The following is a 21,610-nucleotide window of genomic DNA, read 5'->3' as shown; positions in this document are numbered from 1 at the left end:
TGGGATGTGTACTGGCATTGGACCAAGACAAATGAAAGCAGAATAAAGTACACCTTGAGCCCAACTTCCAGAATTCTGCAAATACTGAGGTAAAAACTGAGGTAAGTTGGGACAGAGTACATTGTAAAGTGGAACAGATTGTTGGTATGATTTCTTTGAAACTGATACCATTATGGCAATTCAGCAGATTTTAGACACAGAACAGATACCTGGGTAGGTTTTACGAAGAGATAAAAGTTTTGTTGCTGTATGGTGTTCTAAATTGCTTTTGAAGAACTCAGCCACTAGCATAACTGATGTATGCATAACCATAAAAAAACCTGATATCAGTGATTTATATAAGCACAGACACAAAGCAAACAGAAGTTGAAATAGTAGAACTAAGATTGTTAGTGCTTTTATCCCTTTTGTCTAAGAGATATTGACTCAAACTAAGAGGACAATGGAGGATGAGATAGAACTGACAAATTAAGAGATTTTTTCAAGGTTTCAGTAAACTGAGGAAACACTAACAAGCATGGTTAACACTAATGAAAGTTTGGGGTCATCCAGTATCTTTGCTCCCTGCTACAAAACCGTCTCACAATCATCCCATTCTTCCACCCACCAACACCCACCTCTGCACTTTTGCAATCTGGCACGACAGCCAATCAGGACCTGACTTGTCTCCATTTCCCAGGTGCCCCTGCTCCTACTTTTTCCTCCTCTATCTGAGTACAAAGTGTTCTTTACTCTCTTCTCAAGCCCACCCTGACTTCATAAATCACCCCCTGCATACCTCTTCAGTGAGGGTCTCACCTTCAGCTCACACTGCTTAAATAATTCAAACTCCCCTCTTCTATCAGAATTATTCAGCTTCTGTGCCCTCCACCTAAAGTCTGTGTGTTTGTTGGATTACCTGGGAGTCTGTGTCGACACCATGGCTCTGGTCCGAGTGCTCAGAGTTCTGTGCTGCCTGCTGCTCACCTATCACCTGGGTGATGCCAGGAGAATCAAGGGAAATGGAAGAGGTGAGTGTCTATTTGTCACTTATAAGGAACTCCATCCTGTGTTGGGTGTTAATCAAAAACATTGTTAAGCCTTACTATAAAGACTACAGGCCATACTTTATAAAATACAAAGAGGTACATTAAATATATTCGCTGCACCTGGGTGGAAACAATTGATGTATATAAACCCTGGATTGCATATAAACCCTGGATTGCTGATTCTATGTATTGGCATTGAGAGGCTTTGAAGCCACCGGTCGGCCATGTTGACTCTCCCTAGTAGTAGCAGTCCTCCATAGGAATGAATGGAATTCTACAGTATTTAAAGAGGACATAATGTAATTTCAAAGTATGCATTAAGGTGTCTGTATTAGAATAAATGTGGCAAAAACGAATGTAAAAATATAATATTAATAAATGCATTTCTATAGCTTCCAAAATATTATTTTACAGTGGAGGGGGAATGCCAAGATGGACGCATGGTGCTTTCAACACAGTGCCCCCTAATAATAATCTAGTGTATATATAAATCATTGGTGGAAACCCACCAGAGATTAATTCAATTGGTTAATATCTACAGTGGGGAAAAAAAGTATTTAGTCAGCCACCAATTGTGCAAGTTCTCCCACTTAAAAAGATGAGAGAGACCTGTAATATTCATCATAGGTACACGTCAACTATGACAGACAAAATGAGGAAAAAAAATCCAGAAAATCACATTGTAGGATTTTTAATGAATTTATTTGCAAATTATGGTGGAAAATAAGTATTTGGTCAATAACAAAAGTTTCTCAATACTTTGTTATATACCCTTTGTTGGCAATGACACAGGTCAAACGTTTTCTGTAAGTCTTCACAAGTTTTTCACACACTGTTGCTGGTATTTTGGCCCATTCCTCCATGCAGATCTCCTCTAGAGCAGTGATGTTTTGGGGCTGTCGCTGGGCAACACGGACTTTCAACTCCCTCCAAAGATTTTCTATGGGGTTGAGATCTGGAGACTGGCTAGGCCACTCCAGGACCTTGAAATGCTTCTTACGAAGCCACTCCTTCGTTGCCCGGGCGGTGTGTTTGGGATCATTGTCATGCTGAAAGACCCAGCCACGTTTCACCTTCAATGCCCTTGCTGATGGAAGGAGGTTTTCACTCAAAATCTCACGATACATGGCCCCATTCATTCTTTCCTTTACACGGATCATTCGTCCTGGTCCCTTTGCAGAAAAACAGCCCCAAAGCATGATGTTTCCACCCCCATGCTTCACAGTAGGTATGGTGTTCTTTGGATGCAACTCAGCATTCTTTGTCCTCCAAACACGACAAGTTGAGTTTTTACCAAAAAGTTATATTTTGGTTTCATCTGACCATATGACATTCTCCCAATCCTCTTCTGGATCATCCAAATGCACTCTAGCAAACTTCAGACGGGCCTGGACATGTACTGGCTTAAGCAGGGGGACACGTCTGGCACTGCAGGATTTGAGTCCCTGGCGGCGTAGTGTGTTACTGATGGTAGGCTTTGTTACTTTGGTCCCAGCTCTCTGCAGGTAATTCACTAGGTCCCCCCGTGTGGTTCTGGGATTTTTGCTCACCGTTCTTGTGATCATTTTGACCCCACGGGGTGAGATCGAGGGAGATTATCAGTGGTCTTGTATGTCTTCCATTTCCTAATAATTGCTCCCACAGTTGATTTCTTCAAACCAAGCTGCTTACCTATTGCAGATTCAGTCTTCCCAGCCTGGTGCAGGTCTACAATTTTGTTTTTGGTGTCCTTTGACAGCTCTTTGGTCTTGGCCATAGTGGAGTTTGGAGTGTGACTGTTTGAGGTTGTGGACAGGTGTCTTTTATACTGATAACAAGTTCAAACAGGTGCCATTAATACAGGTAACGAGTGGAGGACAGAGGAGCCTCTTAAAGAAGAAGTTACAGGTCTGTGAGAGCCAGAAATCTTGCTTGTTTGTAGGTGACCAAATACTTATTTTCCACCATAATTTGCAAATAAATTCATTAAAAATCCTACAATGTGATTTTCTGGAGAAAAAAAATCTCAATTTGTCTGTCATAGTTGACGTGTACCTATGATGAAAATTACAGGCCTCTCTCATCTTTTTAAGTGGGAGAACTTGCACAATTGGTGGCTGACTAAATACTTTTTTCCCCCACTGTATTTATAGGGGCTGTGCTGATTTTATGAAAACCCTCTTATGCCTGAGTGCATGTTGTTCAAGTAATAACACACCTATTTGGGTCAAAATGGTGACTGAGAAATGACAAATTCTGAGAATAAAGATACTAACAGTGCTAGTTAGATGTAAATATATTACTGTTGTGAAGGATCTACTACAGTGCTATCATTGTTGTGGTTGAAGTGACAACAATGTGGAGGGAGAGTTTGGCGAAAATAAAACAAACACTATGGATATAAAACACAAACACATTTTTTAAATATATATAATATATACACTACCGTTCAAAAGTTTGGGGTCACTAAGAAATGTCCTTGTTTTCGAAAGAAAAATGTCCATTAAAATAACATCAAATTTATCAGAAATACAATGTAGACATTGTTAATGTTGTAAATGGCTATTGTAGCTGGAAATGGCTGATTTTTAATGGAATATCTACATAGGCGTACAGAGGCCCATTATCAGCAACCATCAGTCCTGTGTTCCAATGGCACGTTGTGTTTGCTAATCCAAGTTTATAATTTTAAAAGGCTAATTGATCATTAGAAAACCCTTTTGCAATTATGTTAGCACAGCTGAAAACACCAGTCTCAACGTCAACAGTGAAGAGGCGACTCCGGGATGCTGACCTTCTAGGCAGAGTTGCAAAGAAAAAGCCATATCTCAGACTGGCCAATAAAAATAAAATATTAAGATGGGCAGTCTGAGATATGGCTTTTTCTTTGCAACTCTGCCTAGAAGGTCAGCATCCCGGAGTCGCCTCTTCACTGTTGACGTTGAGACTGGTGTTTTGCGGGTACTATTTAATGAACCTGCCAGTTGAGGACCTGTGAGGCATCTGTTTCTCAAACTAGACACTAGATGTATTTGTTCTCTTGCTCAGTTGTGCACCGGGGCCTCCCACTCCTCTTTCTATTCTGGTTAGAGCCAGAATAGAAAGTGAAGGGAGTAGTACACAGTGTTGTACGAGATCTTCAGTTTCTTGGCAATTTCTCGCATTGAATAGCCTTAATTTCTCAGAACAAGAATATACTGACGAGTTTCAGAAGAAAGTTATTGGTTTCTGGCCATTTTGAGCCTGTAATCGAACCCACAATTGCTGATGCTCCAGATACTCAACTAATCTCAAGAAGGCCAGTTTTATTGCTTATTTAATTAGCACAACAGTTTTCAGCTGTGCTAACATAATTGCAAAAGGGTTTTCTAATGATCAATTAGCCTTTAAAAATGATAAACTTGGATTAGCAAACACAACGTGCCATTGGAACACAGGACTGATGGTTGCTGATAATGGGCCTCTGTACGCCTATGTAGATATTCCATAAAAAATCAGCCGTTTCCAGCTACAATAGCCATTTACAACATTAACAATGTCTACACTGTATTTCTGATCAATTTGATGTTATTTTAATGGACAAAAAATCTGATTTTCTTTTGAAAACAAGGACATTTCTATGTGACCACAAACTTTTGAACGGTAGTGTAAATATTAAATATTAAAATAAAATGTAAAAAATACAGTAAGTTGTATGAGCAAAACAAATCTACCATCTCTAAGGGCTGTTTCACAACTCATATTTCTTGCAATCACAAACAAAAGCAGGATTACAGCATCACCACACAAAGTTATACTCTATATTGGGCAGTGTCTCTAGTCTAGTGTCCACTCATGGTCAAACTAGACAAGGAATACACAGACTCTAGTCACAAGTTAACAAACAATCAATGCAGAGGGCGAGTGGACAGGGGAATCAATTCCTAAATCAATGAGTTTGAACGATGTGCTGTTCAATAATCACTCTATACACAATAATCTGCTGTTGTACTTCAAAACACATTATTGTCAAATATAAAATCATAAAACATTATACCTTTTTATTCTATTATTACTCTGCATTGACCATGTTTGTATTTTTTTTAAAATATTTGTAGTGGACCCGAAGCCTGTCCTGAGAATGAAGATGCCTCACATTACCAGCACAGTCTTCAAGCTCTACTCTAATGGTGCTAAAGACATCGAGGACTTGTGCACGATGGAGGCTTTCAGGCCACATACTCTGACCGCCTGTGGTTTCAACAGCAGTCATCTTCTCATCATCATCACCCACGGATGGTCGTTACGGCCTGTTCTCTCCTCTCCTCCTGGCTCAACTAGTGATGACTGGTACACAACATATGGCCATTAAACACATCACTAATGGACGGCAGATGCCCCCAATGATATACAGTGGAGGGCCAGATATAATATGGTGGCAGTTCTTCTTCTTCTACTCACTTGTTGTTCTGCACTTCAGATGCAGGCCGGTAATGTGATGGAAACTAATAAGTTGGGGGGGAATTAAGTTATATAGATTTACTATGGTCCCTTACAACAAAACGTGAGCCAAATGAGTAGGGTTGCAAAGCTACAGGTGAATTACCAAAGTTATCGGAATCTTCTGTAATTTTGGTAATAAACAGGTAAAATATGTCATTTATACTTTTTTTATGTATTAATATTTAGAATGCATGTTTTATATCTGTGTCCATATTATCCATGGGTTTCTAGTGGATATGGTTCAATAGAAAACATTTGAATTTGTTTTATGAAAAAAGCATCTAATCAACAATGGCATTAGTTTCAATTACCTCTGCAACTCTTCCAACTATTTACTTACTCACAACTGTTACCAGTTTGGCGACAAAATACATATTGACATTGTAAAATAAATGAAAGTGTGGAAAAAAATTAATAAAAGGATATTTAATGCTGAAACCCTCATATTAAACACCAATGGCATTCATTAAGTTGATGGTTTATATTTATAATAATGTTTTACAGCTTTGTCATTCTATTTTTTATTTTAAAACCATCTTATTTGATTATTATCTTATTTGATATGTGATAAGGCCACATAGAGATAATGATGTACACCTGTGATGATCTGAAGTACCCAAAAAGGCCACTAGATGTCATCTGATAAAATTCCCCCAAACACCTTGAAAGATACCAAAATTCTGGGAGTTTACTGGTAAACGTAGAATGATTCCAGTAATATACCCTCCCTTTGCAACCCTACAAATGAGACTAAAACCTGCTTATCTTTTTCCAAGATAAACACTCTGATGGAGAGCTGGGTGCCCGTCTTGCTTCTGCTCTGAAGACCAGTCTTGGAGATGTCAACGTGATCGTCACTGACTGGCTTCTACAGGCCAATATGAACTACCCTAACGCAGCCCAGAACACCAGGGCAGTGGGGAAGGACATATCCTTCCTGCTACTGTGGCTGCAGGTGAGAGTCAGGACAGTGTTCAATGTGTTCAACAAGGACTGTCATAGCAAAGTACTGTTTGTGTGACAGAAATGTGAAGACAACCTCTTTAGGAGGTATAATATGTCTCCTACAAAATACAATAATGTCACATCATTACCTCCTTTTCACATCAACACTAAAATAATAATGATCTTTGTGTGTCAGGAGTTTTACAATTTTCCTGCAGAGAAGATTCATCTGATTGGATACAGTCTTGGTGCTCACGTCTCTGGATTTGCTGGAAGCTACCTAGGAGGACCGGCAAAGATTGGAAGAATCACTGGTGAGGCTTTCTACTCTCCGTAAATATTTTGTCACACCATTTCCTTGCTAAATAATGCATTAGAGTACAATTCTCATAGAAGTATCCAAGTCTAATGGCACTCTGGTGTAAAGCCTGCGATCCTTTGTGCTTCTTTGTCCAGGTCTGGATCCAGCAGGTCCCCTGTTTAAGGGCATGGCAGCATCAGACAGACTGTCCCCTGATGATGCCCTCTTTGTGGATGCCATCCACACCTACACTCAAGAACGCATGGGGCTGAGTGTGGGCATCAAGCAGCCTGTGGCACATGTTGACTTCTACCCCAACGGGGGTGACTTCCAACCAGGATGCCACCCTTTCCAAAGCTTAATGGAACATATCGCCTCGCATGGAGTCAATGGTAAGTCTGTCAGAGTGGTGGAGTGGGGAGGGGAGAGTCATTTGGCATATAGAAACATATTGGTAGGCTATATTAAGGGGAACAGCTATTTTTTAGCAAAGTAAACCATTACCATTTACCTTGCAGAGAGGCTCAAATTAAATAATAAAGCAGTATAGGTGTAAAAGCAGTGCCTCATCTTATATCCAGGCTGCTCTGCTGAATATGAATAGAATTCACAATAGTCTCAAATAAATGGTGGTGGGATTTAGGGGGATTCAATCAAAAATGTTTTTTTTTCTCACATGAAAGGCAGAAGCACATTAAATCATCTGTCATCCTCATGAGTTAATTAGCCAAATACGTTTCCCTCAGCCCTGTCTGTCCACTCTGCGTTCTGCCTCCAGGCTATGATGATATATCCTCAGGAGAAGCAGGCCTGAAGACAGATCTCAGATCAGTCTGCTCACAGACATAAAGAGGCAGACAGGCCTTTTTACCCAGAGAAGTGACAGGACATCATGACAGATATGCTTTGGGGATAATGACATCAATCCCCAAATAATGACCAACTAAAAAGTAGGATGTTGTTAAGGTTTAGTCTGTATTCTGAGGAGAGGAAAAGATTGAAGGCTGGCACAGATTGACAGTTCTGAATAGCCTTAGTCCCAGTTTAGTTTAACCAGGGCTAGAATGGTGCAGTGAGCTGATCACAAAGGGGAACATTTGAGTCCAAAGTTTGAATGCTCAATTAATATGTGTTACAGTCTTATTACCTGCCCCCTTTTTAAATTCCACTCACATTTCCACTCTTTCTCTCCTAGGTTTTGAGAAGACAGTGAAATGTGCCCATGAGCGTTCAGTCTACCTGTTCATCGACTCCCTTCTGAACAAAGACAAACAGATCATGGCCTACAGATGCAGTGATGACAATGCCTTTGAGAAGGGTAACTGCCTGGACTGCCGCAAGAACATATGCAACACTCTGGGCTACAACGTCAGGAAGGTGCGCAGTGCCGCCGGCAAGAAGCTCTACCACAAGACTCGCTCTCACATGCCCTACAAATGTAAGTGCACACAATGGTGTCCCATGTCCCTTACAGACAAAACCCTCTCTTCCATGTACTAAGGACATACTGTAGATGTGTTCATTCCCAGAATTCCAAATGTCAGAACTCCCTCCTTAACAAGAAGGAAAATGTGTAGTTGGCACAGGGAGGAGCCTAGAGTAATACATGTTAACCCCATGGCATTGTACTGTACTGTACAAAACCAGGAATAACCTTTTGCATAAGAGCTTTCTAGAACACGAGTCCATGGTCAATGAGACCATAAAGTTTCATGGGAAGAGACAAACAGGGAATTGTAGGCATATTACATTGTTTGATGCAAAGACCATATTAGTTGGGACACACTTTGGTCAATATATGCCATGCCAAAGTCTCACTAGGAAATAGTTGTCTAGGGTCTATTTCAGATCAAGGGGACCATTTTTGGTATCTGTATAAGCACTTTGTGGCAACTGCTGATGTAAAAAGGTCTTTATAAAATAAATGTGATTGATTGATTGATATTATGAGGTAAAGTCTCTGGAACTTTGGTAAGGGTGTAGTGACAGGGGCTTAGAAATCTAAGACTATGGCTTTATTGAAAAATACTTAATCTGCTGTGGAGCACAGCCAATAACAGCCACTTTAAAGCTTCTCCTCCTCTGAAGCCAATTAGGCAGTTAAAGTCCTACTCCAGTCTCCTTTTCCACTTCATTTATCACCTGATTTACTTAACAAAAGGCACATCTAAATAGGTGGTCCAGGTATGCTCATAACATGGCACAAGTGGGGGGTTGGCCTTTCGAATGTTGTTCTCTATTGCTCCTCTATTGTTCCCGCAAGCAAGGGGTAGGCCGATGATACCAGAGGGCACCATCAGACCAACTCCTTCAATGGCCTACTCCTTGAAGTTTGCAGTTTTGTCTACAAAACACTATTTTGCTTAAATCATAATTTTTTACCCTTAAGTGATTACTGTATTTATACGTGGGATATTGTTTTTCAACAAGAAAAGTTCAAAATTAGCTGAAGTGCATCTTTAAGTGTTGTAGCTGTTGTGTGGCAGCTCATTGGGATGCAGTAGCTACTGCCATGCTATCTGTCTCGCCTTCAGTCACAAACACCCACTAACCTACAGTACCAGTCAAAAGTTTGGACACACCTACTCATTCAAGGGTTTTTCTTTATTTTTACTGTTTTCTACATTAACAGGTGTGCCTTCTTAAAAGTTAATTTGTGGAATTTCTTTCCTTCTTAATGCGTTTGAGCCAGTCAGTTGTGTTGTAGCAAGGTAGGGGGGGTATACAGAAGATAGCCCTATTTAGTAAAAGACCAAGTCCATATTATGGCAAGAACAGCTCAAATAAGCAAAGAGAAACGACAGCCCATCATTACTTTAAGACATGAGGGTCAGTCAAAACGGAAACTTTCAAAGTTACTTCAAGTGCAGCGCTATGATGAAACTGGCTCTCATGAGGACCGTCACAGGAATGGAAGACCCAGAGTTACCTCTGCTGCAGAGGATAAGTTCATTAGAGTTACCAGCCTCAGAAATTGCAGCCCAAATAAATGCTTCACAGAGTTCAAGTAACAGACACATCTCAACATCAACTGTTCAGAGGGGACTGTGTGAATCAGGCTTTCATGGTCGAATTGCTGCAAAGAAACCACTACTAAAGGATACCAAAAAGAAGAAGAAACCTGCTTGGACCAAGAAACACGAGCAATGGACATTAGACCGGTGGAAATGTGTCCTTTGGTCTGGAGTCCAAATTGGAGATTCTTGGTTCCAACCGCCTTGTCTTTGAGACGCGGTGTGGGTGAACGGATGATCTCTGCATGTGTATTTCCCACCGTAAAGCATGGAGGAGGAGGCGTTATGTTGTGGGGGTGCTTTGCTGGTGACACTGTCTGTGATTAATTTAGAATTCAAGGCACACTTAACCAGCATGGCTACCACAGCATTCTACAGCGATACGCCATCCCATCTGGTTTGGGCTTAGTGGGATTATAATTTGTTTTTCAACAGGACAATGACCCAACACACCTCCAGGCGGTGTAAGGGCTATTTTACTAAGAAGGAGAGTGATGGAGTGCTGCATCAGATGACCAGGCCGCCACAATCCCCAGACCTCAACCCAATTGAGATGGTTTGGGATGGTTTGGGACCGCAAAGTGAAGGAAAAGCAGCCAACAAGTGCTCAGCATATGTGAGAACTCCTTCAAGACTGTTGAAAAAGCATTCCAGGTGAAGCTGGTTGAGAGAATGCCAAGAGTGTGCAAAGCTGTCATCAAGGCAAAGGGTGGCTATTTGAAGAATCTCAAATATAAAATATATTTTGATTTGTTTAACACTTTTTTGGTTACTTCATGATTCCATATGTGTTATTTCATAGTGTTGATGTCATCACTATTATTCTACAATGTAAAAAAAAATTAGTAAAAATAAAGAAAAACCCTTGAATGAGTAGGTGTGTCCAAACTTTTGACTGGTAGTGTATATTGGAGCAGCTGCATAGGTTCAGGTTCAAAACATTGTTTAGAGATGATGAAGATATTTTGCACTTTTATATTTGGTATGTCTTCTCCATGTCGTCTTTCATGACTTCTCCTATCTTATTCTCCCTGCAGTCTACCATTACCAGTTCAGGATTCAGTTTGTCAACCAGATAGAGAAGATTGGTGCATTCACCTTATAGCCAGTGGGATAACCACTTTACAATGTTTTTTTTTTAAGGGGGGGTAGAATGATTACTTTATCCTATCCCAGGTATTCCTTAAAGAGGTGGGGTTTCAAATGTCTCCGGAAGGTGGTGAGTGACTCCGCTGTCCTGGCGTCGTGAGGGAGCTTGTTCCACCATTGGGGTGCCAGAGCAGCGAACAGTTTTGACTGGGCTGAGCGGGAACTGTGCTTCCGCAGAGGTAGGAGAGCCAGCAGGCCAAAGGTGGATGAACGCAATGCCCTCGTTTGGGTGTAGGGACTGATCAGAGCCTGAAGGTACGGAGGTGCCGTTCCCCACACAGCTCCGTATGCAAGCACCATGGTCTTGTAGCAGATGCGAGCTTCAACTGGAAGCCAGTGGAGTGTGCGGAGGAGCGGGGTGACTTGAGAGAACTTGGGAAGGTTGAACACCAGACGGGCTGCGAAATTCTGGATGAGTTGTAGGGGTTTAATGGCACAGGCAGGGAGCCCAGCCAACAGCGAGTTGCAGTAATCCAGACGGGAGATGACAAGTGCCTGGATTAGGACCTGTGCCGCTTCCTGTGTAAGGCAGGGTCGTATTCTCTGAATGTTGTAGAGCATGAACCTACAGGATCGGGTCACCGCCTTGATGTTAGCGGAGAACGACAGTGTGTTGTCCAGGGTCACACCAAGGCTCTTCGCACTCTGGGAGGAGGACACAACGGAGTTGTCAACCGTGATGGCGAGATCATGGAACGGGCAGTCCTTCCCCGGGAGGAAGAGCAGCTCCGTCTTGCCAAGGTTCAGCTTGAGGTGGTGATCCGTCATCCATACTGATATGTCTGCCAGACATGCAGAGATGCGATTCGCCACCTGGTTATCAGAAGGGGGAAAGGAGAAGATTAGTTGTGTGTCGTCTGCGTAGCAATGATAGGAGAGGCCATGTGAAAATATGACAGAGCCAAGTGACTTGGTGTATAGCGAGAATAGGAGAGGGCCTAGAACTGAGCCCTGGGGGACAGCAGTGGTGAGAGCACGTGGTGCGGAGACAGCTTCTCGCCACGCCACTTGGTAAGAGCGACCGGTCAGGTAGGACGCAATCCAAGAGTGAGCCGCGCCAGAGATGCCCAGCTCGGAGAGGGTGGAGAGGTGGATCTGATGGTTCACAGTATCAAAGGCAGCAGATAGGTCTAGAAGGACAAGAGCAGAGGAGAGAGAGTTAGCTTTAGCAGTGCGGAGAGCCTCCGTGACACAGAGAAGAGCAGTCTCAGTTGAATGACCAGACTTGAAACCTGACTGGTTTGGATCAAGAAGGTCATTCTGAGAGAGATAGCAAGAGAGTTGGCTAAAGACGGCACGCTCAATAGTTTTGGAGAGAAAACAAAGAAGGGATACTGGTCTATAGTTGTTGACATCAGAGGGATTGAGTGTTGGTTTTTTGAGAAGGGGTGCAACTCTCGCTCTCTTGAAGACGGAAGGGACATAGCCAGCGGTCAAGGATGAGTTGATCAGCGAGGTGAGGTAAGGGAGAAGGTCACCGGAGATGGTCTGGAGAAGAGAGGAGGGGATAGGGTCAAGCGGGCAGGTTGTTGGGCGGCCGGCCGTCACAAGTCGCAAGATTTTATCTGGAGAGAGAGGGGAGAAAGAAGTCAAAGCATAGGGTAGGGCAGTGTGAGCAGGACCAGCAGTGTCATTTGACTTAACAAACGAGGATCGGATGTCGTCAACCTTCTTTTCAAAATGGTTGACAAAGTCATCCACAGAGAGGGAGGAGGGGGGAGGGCGAGGAGGATTCAGCAGGGAGGAGAAGGTGGCAAAGAGCTTCCTAGGGTTAGAGGCAGATGCTTGGAATTTAGAGTGGTAGAAAGTGGCCTTAGCAGCAGAAACAGATGAAGAAAATGTAGAGAGGAGGGAGTGAAAAGATGCCAGGTCCGCAGGGAGTCTAATTTTCCTCCATTTCCGCTCGGCTGCCCGGAGCCCTGTTCTGTGAGCTCGCAATGAGTCATCAAGCCACGGAGCTGGAGGGGAGGACCGAGGATAGGGGACATAGAGAGTCAATCCATACCACACCAGGCCCTGATATGAGCTGAGGTTTCATACAGACAGTACACTGGGGCTACAGTTTTCAAGCCTAGTGAAAGTCTACACACCCCTTGCACAGTCTTCACATTTTGCTGCCTTAACATTAAATCTAAAAAGTGATTAAATTAGATTTTTTCCTACAGACCTACACAACCTACTCCACATTTTCAAAGTGAAAGAATATTCAAGAACATTTTCCAAATTAACCTCTTAAGGATCTGACCCTTTTTTTTTTTCAATTTTTCCTAAAATGACATACCCAAATCTAACTGCCTGTAGCTCAGGACCTGAAGCTAGGATATGCATATTCTTGATATCATTTGAAAGGAAACACTTTGAAGTTTGTGGAAATGTGAAATTAATGTAGGAGAATATAACACATTAGATCTGGTAAAAGATAATACAAACCAAAAAAAGTTTTTATTTTTTATTTTATCATCTTTGAAATGCAAGAGAAAGGCCACAATATAATATTGCAGTTTAGGCGCAATTTAGATTTTGGCCACTAGATGGCAGCAGTGTGTGTGCAAAGTTTCAGATTGATCCAGTGAAGCATTGCAATACTGGACTATTTTGTATCAAGTCTGCCCAAATGTGCCGAATTAGTCAACTGATACATTTTCAAGTACATAACTATAGAGAACATACAAAAAGGATATGGTAATACAAAATGTAAGTTTACACACTCCCAGGAATGTCATACATGATGGATCATTAGTTTATACACTAACTTTCACACATCTAGAGGGCCTTGCGGGGTGGGTGTGGAGCCAGAGACAGCAGTGGTTCAAACTGTAGAACCCAGTTCCTACATTTGAATATAAAAATGGATTTTATCAAACAAAACTATGCTACATTTTATCTCTGGGACCCTTAGGATGACAAATGAGAGCAAGATTACTGAATGTAAGTACATTATTTACCTTCAGAGGTGAATGTATCAAACCAGTTGCCGTGATAAGTGTTTTGTTGTTGTGCACTCTCCTTAAACAATAGGATGGTACTTTTCACTGTAATAGCTACTGTAAATTGGACAGTGAAGTTAGATTAACAAGAATGTAAGTTTTCTGCCCATATAAGACATGTCTATGTCCTGGAAAGTTTGCTGTTACTTACAACTGTCATGCTAATCACATTAGCGCACGTTAGCTCAACCGTCCCGTATACAGGACACCGATCCCGTAGAGGTTAATAAAAAATATACAAAATGAAGATGTCTTGATTGTATATGCCTTCACACCCCTGAGTTATACTTGGTGGAAGCACCTTTGGCAGCCATCACAGCTGTTGATAATTTTTAATAAGATTCTACCAACTTTGCACAACTCTTAGGGCAACATATATCTATAGTTTTTGACCAAATTGCTCAAGTTCAGTAAATTTGGTTGGGAATCATTGATGGACAATAATATTTAAACTTTGTCTCTGATTTTCAAGAAAATGTAAGTCAGAACGTAGACTGGACCACTCAGGAACACTGAACACCTCTCGGAAAGCCATTCTGTCTTTGGCATTGGAACAGTCTACGTTTGGCATTGACATTTGTGTAACATTTGTGTGTTAGATATTCAGAAGACTGAGGCAGGGTTTCCGCTAACTTTTTATCTGGGCTTTGCTCCTTTCATATATCTTTTGATCCTGACAAACTCCCTAGTCCCTGCAGGTGACAAACATACCCATAACATGTTGTATTCGGCACATGTGACAAATACAATTTGATTTGATTTGATGCTGCCACCACAATACTTGAAAATACAGAGGATCAACAACATTGCTTTCACTCCAAATTACTGGCCTTTATGACAAAGTGAAAAGAAGGAAGCTTGTGTTAGAAATTCCACTCAAAACATTCATTATGTTTGCAACAAGGCCGTTACATAATACTGCAACACAACACGGCAAAGAAATTAACTTTTTGGCCTAAATTATAAACTACAGGCTTGGGTCAAATCCAATACAACATAACACAGAGTGAAACCCTCTGTAATTCTAAGTATTGTGGTGGCAGCATCATGTTATGGGTATGCTTGTCACCGGCAGGGACTGGGGAGTAGTCAGGTTAAAAATAAATATGAAAGGAGCAAACCCCAGATAAAAAGTCAGAGGAAAATCTGCCGTAGTCTTCTGAAGACCTAACTCTGGGATAGAGTTTTATTTTTCAGCTAGATAATTACACAAATATTAATGCCAAAAACACACCAAAATACCTATATATATTGAGTGTTCCTGAATTGTCCAGTCTCAGCTCTGACTTAAATCTGTTTGAAAATCATTGACAAGGTTTGAATATTTCTGTCCATCAATGATTCCCATTCTAATTTACTAGGCTTGAGCAATTTTGACAAAAAACTATGGATATACAGTGAGCTCCATAATTCATTGGACAGTGACCATTGTTTTGTTATTTTGGTTCTGTACTCTAGCACTTTGAGTTTGAAAGGATACAATGACAATGAGCGTGAGGTGCAGACTGTCAGCTTTAATTTGAGGGTATTTTCATACATATCGGATGAACCGTTTAGAAATGACAGCACCTTTTGTACATGGTCCCCCCATTTTAAGGTACTACAAGTATTTGTTAAACTGTCCAATGATTTTTGATGCCCGAAAATGGGGGGGACCATGTACAAAAGCTTCTATAATTCGTAAACGGTTCATCCGATATGTATGAAAATACCCTCAAATTAAAGCTGACAGTCTGCACTTCACCCTCATTGTCATTGTATCCTTTCAAACTCAAAGTGCTAGAGTACAGAACCAAAATAACAAAAGAATGGTCACTGTCCAGTGAATTATGGAGCTCACTGTATATGATGCCATAGGAGCTGTGCAAGGTTGGTAGAATCTTATTAAAAATGATTCACAGCTGTAGTGGCTGTCAAAGGTGCTTCCACCAAGTAATAACTCTGGGGTGTGAAGACATGCAATGAATGCATCTTAATTTTGTTTTATTAATTTAGAAGATTTTTCACTTTGAAAATGTGGAGTAGATTGTGTAGATCTATCTAATTTAATCATTTTTAAGATTTAATTTGAAGTCAGCTAAATGTGAAGACTGTGCAAAGGGTCTGTAGACTTTCACTAGAGACTGTATCCAGTCAGCACTCACTCTGCCCCTGTACAACGTAGAGCTTCCCCATGCCTAGGGTAGCAGTAACAGACGTACATGGAAACAGCTCATACCTCTGAATTAAAGAGGACTATAAATGGAGAGGGAGATATCAATAATTGATGTGTGTGTGCATCACAAAGGAATACTCTCCCTGCCAACCTACATTTTGATCCCATTCTGCTGTATATCGTCTTATGAATGATTCACGTGCATCTACAGTAAGAGTAGAGAATCACATGCTTGTGCCTCCCTACTGTCATAGCCAGCACACTTCTGGAGGGGGATGAAAATACTGTATTTCCTCACCCCCGTATGTCCTTATAAAGGAGACTGCCCGAGACTATGGTTATATCACATGCACAGCTCAGCTAACAAATATCAATTTAATAGTCTAACACTTTTTCTGCTTTTCAGGTTCATTACTTGTAGCTCATGTGTGAAACAAAACTGGGAAAAAACCTGAAGAAGTGCATCAAGGTGAATGTACCTCTCTCTAACCTCTATCTCTTTCTCTCAGCATCGAGGAGATCTCTGGCAATAAGACGTACACCTTTCTAATCACCCTGGACTCAGACATTGGGGTCCTGATGATGCTGAAGTTCCGCTGGGAGGGTAGTGTTGTAAACAATATGTGGATTAAGGTGCAGACCTTTAACCCCTGGGGCAGTGGGGGAATGGGGCCCAAGCTCACCGTGGGCAAAATCTGTGTCAAAGCAGGCGAGACACAAAATAGGTGGGTATCCATCCCTCTGGGGGGCAAGGAGGGTGTGAGATTGAATTGCATTAATAAAGATCAATAGAGGCCGGTGAGGAATGGGTGGGAAGGTGAGAAGGGAGCAGACACACACTGAGAGCTCTGTCTGCTAACGTGCCCGTTTGGCTCGTTAGTCATCCAGCTATGAACGACCAGAGGGGCTCATCTTTCTCTGGATGGCAAGGTTATCTAACACTAATTGGGATAAGGCACGCTCATGGCAGCCCTCGTTATATAACAAGATTAAAGAGAAATAAAGAATGAAATCGACAGTTAGTGAAAGGGACGTAATCCCAGTGGGTATACACAGGCAGAGACAGGCATGTGGGGCAGAGTAGAGTCTTGTCATAGTGCCCTCGTTCTGGAAAATACACTGTATGCTACATGAGAGAGAGATCACAGATGCACCAGTTAGACTATAGGCTGTTGGATGCTGTCTTTTAGTTGTCAGGATTTCCATGTCATGTTACATTGTAAATTCACTCATGCTATATTTTATTTATTTATTTTTAATCCCAGCCCCCGTCACCACAGGAGGCCTTTTCCCTTTTGGTAGGCCGTCATTGTGAATAAGAATTTGTTCTTAACTAAACTGCCTTGTTAAATGAAGGTTTAATATATAAAATAAAGAGCACATTATAAATCTTAAAGGTTAAGGCTATACAGGCTCCACTGCATGTGCAGCATCCATTCCAACCCTCAGATGCTGTGCTATAAAAGCTTTCTGAATATCAATCGTTCTAACAAGCACAATATACAAAATAATAATGTATGTATACTATGAATTGATCAATAGCAGCAGTATACTGAACCACACAGTACAAACATTTTTGTCTGTTTGAGGCCTACACTACAGTATTTCCAAAAGGCATTTGACGCCCTCTAGTGCCTGAATTATGAAAAACGCCTGTCGTGGATCAACTTTTCTCCTCATTTTCTGTTGATTGGATTTTCAACTCATATTACACATTAATTTCGAGCGGTTGCATATAGCACACATTAACGTTGTGTAGCTGTTTTTCAAATCCAACTCATACATAGACAAATCGAACAAGCTTGCCAGGAGTCGAACCTAGTATCTTCTGATCCGTAGTTAGACGCATTATCCATTGCGCCATAAGCCCTATACTTATTTATTAGACAACCATAACTCCACTCTCATTGGTTAATTTTCGATATTTGGTCGCGCACGGCAATATGATTGGTTATTATGGTTATTGGTCGCATCAAATTTGCGGACATTGAGGGGATTCGATTAATCTGGGCCAGGCACCCGGTTAGGGATGTTTTGCACAGGGTGAAAGTTGATTACATTATTATTTTTTGGATTCGGGCGTGAGCCCCGTTCAAAGCCCACGGCGAAGTCGGCTCAAAACAAAAGTGAAGAAATTAAGTATGTCGAGTAATGAGTAGGATTCAGAGTGTTTCCACATGCAAAAGTAATTGTTTATTTTATTTTATATAAACGCTTTATCTGCCTTCCCAATGAAAACTAGTTTGAAAATTAGAACATTTTATTTTATGTTGAACGTTTCTGGACGACGCACCATGCTGGTTTATTGACTACAAGATCGAGCGGCGCAGATTAGACTACTGTTCGATTTGAGAAGTGCGCTCCTCCCTCACCTCTTTTGCCCATTCAAGTCATGGGTCATCGGCTGATAACACCGCTGCTCAGCATAATCGAATCCCCCTTGATTCCGCTTCACCGTTGCTGGTGTATATATGAGCTATAAATTAATGGTGCATATAGGCAAAGACACTCAGCACAAATTCACAAGCTATCGCTAATTTTTCCAAATCTCACTCAGACAAAACACACTAGCTTTCCAGGAGTCGAACCTAGAATCTTCTGATCCGTAGTCAGACGCGTTATCCATTGCGCCACAAGCCCTACACTTATTTTTTAGACAACCATAACTCCACTCTCATTGGTAAATTTTGGATATTTGGACGCACACAGCAATATATGATTGGTTATCATGGTTATTGGTCGCATCAAATTTGCGGACATTGAGGGGATTCGATTAATCTGGGCCAGGCACCCGGTTAGGGATGTTTTGCACAGGGTGAAAGTTGATTACATTATTTTTTGGATTCGGGCGTGAGCCCTGTTCAAAGCCCACGGCGAAGTCGGCTCAAAACAAAGTGACGAAATTAAGTATGTCGAGTAATGAGTAGGATTCAGTGTTTCCACATGCAAAAGTAATTGTTTATTTTATTTTATATAAACGCTTTATCTGCCTTCCCAATGAAAACTAGTTTGAAAATTCGAAAAATTTATTTTATGTTGAACGTTTCTGGACGACGCACCATGCTGGTTTATTGACAACATGACCGAGCTGCGCAGATTAGACTACTGTTCGTTTTGAGAAGTGCGCTCCTCCCTAACCTCTTTTGCCCATTCATGTCACGGGTCATAGACTGATAACCCCGCGGCTCAGCATAATCGAATCCCCCTTGATTCCGCTTCACCGTTGCTGGTGTATTTATGAGCTATAAATTAATGGTGCATATAGGCAAAGACAATCAGCACAAATTCACAAGCTATCGCTCATTTGCAAATCTCACTCAGACAAAACACATGAGCTTGCCAGGAGTCGAACATAGAATCTTCTGATCCGTAGTCAGACGCGTTATCCATTGCGCCACAAGCCCTCCACTTATTTTTTAGACAACCATAACTCCACTCTCATTGGTAAATGTTGGATATTTGGACGCACACAGCAATATATGATTGGTTATCATGGTTATTGGTCGCATCAAATTTGCGGACATTGAGGGGATTCGATTAATCTGGGCCAGGCACCCGGTTAGGGGTGTTTTGCACCGGGTGAAAGTTGATTACATTATTTTTTGGATTCGGGCGTGAGCCCCGATCAAAGCCCAAGGCGAAGTCGGCTCAAAACAAAGTGACGAAATTAAGTATGTCGAGTAATGAGTAGGATTCAGTGTTTCCACATGCAAAAGTAATTGTTTATTTTATTTTATATAAACGCTTTATCTGCCTTCCCAATGAAAACTAGTTTGAAAATTATAACATTTTATTTTATGTTGAACGTTTCTGGACGACGCACCATGCTGGCTTATTGACAACAAGACCGAGCGGCGCAGATTAGACTACTGTTCGATTTGAGAAGTGCGCTCCTCCCTCACCTCTTTTGCCCGTTCACGTCATGGGTCATAGACTGATAACACCGCGGCTCAGCATAATCGAATCCGCCCGTTGATTCCGCTTCACCGTTGCTGGTGTATATATGAGCTATAAATTAATGGTGCATATAGGCAAAGACACTCAGCACAAATTCACAAGCTATCGCTCATTTCCAAATCTCACTCAGACAAAACACACGAGCTTGCCAGGAGTCGAACCTAGAATCTTCTGATCCGTAGTCAGACGCGTTATCCATTGCGCCACAAGCCCTACACTTATTTTTTTGATAACCATAACTCCACTCTCATTGGTTAATTTTGGATATTTGGACGCGCACGGCAATATGATTGGTTATTATGGTTATTGGTCGCATCAAATTTGCGGACATTGAGGGGATTCGATTAATCTGGGCCAGGCACCCGGTTAGGGATGTTTTGCACCGGGTGAAAGTTGATTACATTATTTTTTGGATTCGGGAGTGAGCCCCGTTCAAAGCCCACGGCGAAGTCGGCTCAAAACAAAAGTGACGTAATTAAGTATGTCGAGTAATGAGTAGGATTCAGTGTTTCCACATGCAAAAGTAATTGTTTATTTTATTTTATATAAACGCTTTATCTGCCTTCCCAATGAAAACTAGTTTGAAAATTCGAAAATTTTATTTTATGTTGAACGTTTCTGGACGACGCACCATGCTGGTTTATTGACAACATGACCGAGCTGCGCAGATTAGACTACTGTTCGTTTTGAGAAGTGCGCTCCTCCCTAACCTCTTTTGCCCATTCATGTCACGGGTCATAGACTGATAACCCCGCGGCTCAGCATAATCGAATCCCCCTTGATTCCGCTTCACCGTTGCTGGTGTATATATGAGCTATAAATTAATGGTGCATATAGGCAAAGACAATCAGCACAAATTCACAAGCTATCGCTCATTTGCAAATCTCACTCAGACAAAACACACGAGCTTGCCAGGAGTCGAACCTAGAATCTTCTGATCCGTAGTCAGACGCGTTATCCATTGCGCCACAAGCCCTACACTTATTTTTTTGATAACCATAACTCCACTCTCATTGGTTAATTTTGGATATTTGGACGCGCACGGCAATATGATTGGTTATTATGGTTATTGGTCGCATCAAATTTGCGGACATTGAGGGGATTCGATTAATCTGGGCCAGGCACCCGGTTAGGGGTGTTTTGCACCGGGTGAAAGTTGATTACATTATTTTTTGGATTCGGGCGTGAGCCCCGATCAAAGCCCAAGGCGAAGTCGGCTCAAAACAAAAGTGACGAAATTAAGTATGTCGAGTAATGAGTAGGATTCAGTGTTTCCACATGCAAAAGTAATTGTTTATTTTATTTTATATAAACACTTTATCTGCCTTCCCAATGAAAACTAGTTTGAAAATTCGAAAATTTTATTTTATGTTGAACGTTTCTGGACGACGCACCATGCTGGCTTATTGACAACATGACCGAGCGGCGCAGATTAGACTACTGTTCGTTTTGAGAAGTGCGCTCCTCCCTAACCTCTTTTGCCCATTCATGTCACGGGTCATAGACTGATAACCCCGCGGCTCAGCATAATCGAATCCCCCTTGATTCCGCTTCACCGTTGCTGGTGTATATATGAGCTATAAATTAATGGTGCATATAGGCAAAGACAATCA

The 21,610-nt window shown here is 41.6% G+C and overlaps 1 pseudogene across 1 annotated transcript; it reads left to right on the top strand.

The window, feature by feature from the left end:
• The first annotated feature begins 919 nt into the window (after window positions 1–919).
• On the top strand, window positions 920–16,832 carry LOC311128556 (hepatic triacylglycerol lipase-like; annotated as a pseudogene). Its single transcript has 8 exons — window positions 920–1,010; window positions 5,105–5,289; window positions 6,266–6,444; window positions 6,631–6,748; window positions 6,891–7,127; window positions 7,931–8,173; window positions 10,787–10,853; window positions 16,550–16,832. The product of its transcript is annotated as a hepatic triacylglycerol lipase-like (transcript).
• The last annotated feature ends 4,778 nt before the right edge of the window (window positions 16,833–21,610 follow it).

Source organism: Coregonus lavaretus (genome assembly GCF_964263955.1).
Source record: "Coregonus lavaretus genome assembly, chromosome: 4".
Taxonomy (NCBI): Eukaryota; Metazoa; Chordata; class Actinopteri; order Salmoniformes; family Salmonidae; genus Coregonus; species Coregonus lavaretus.
Note: the sequence above shows the minus strand (reverse complement) of the source record. Positions and strands in the feature narration are given on the sequence as shown.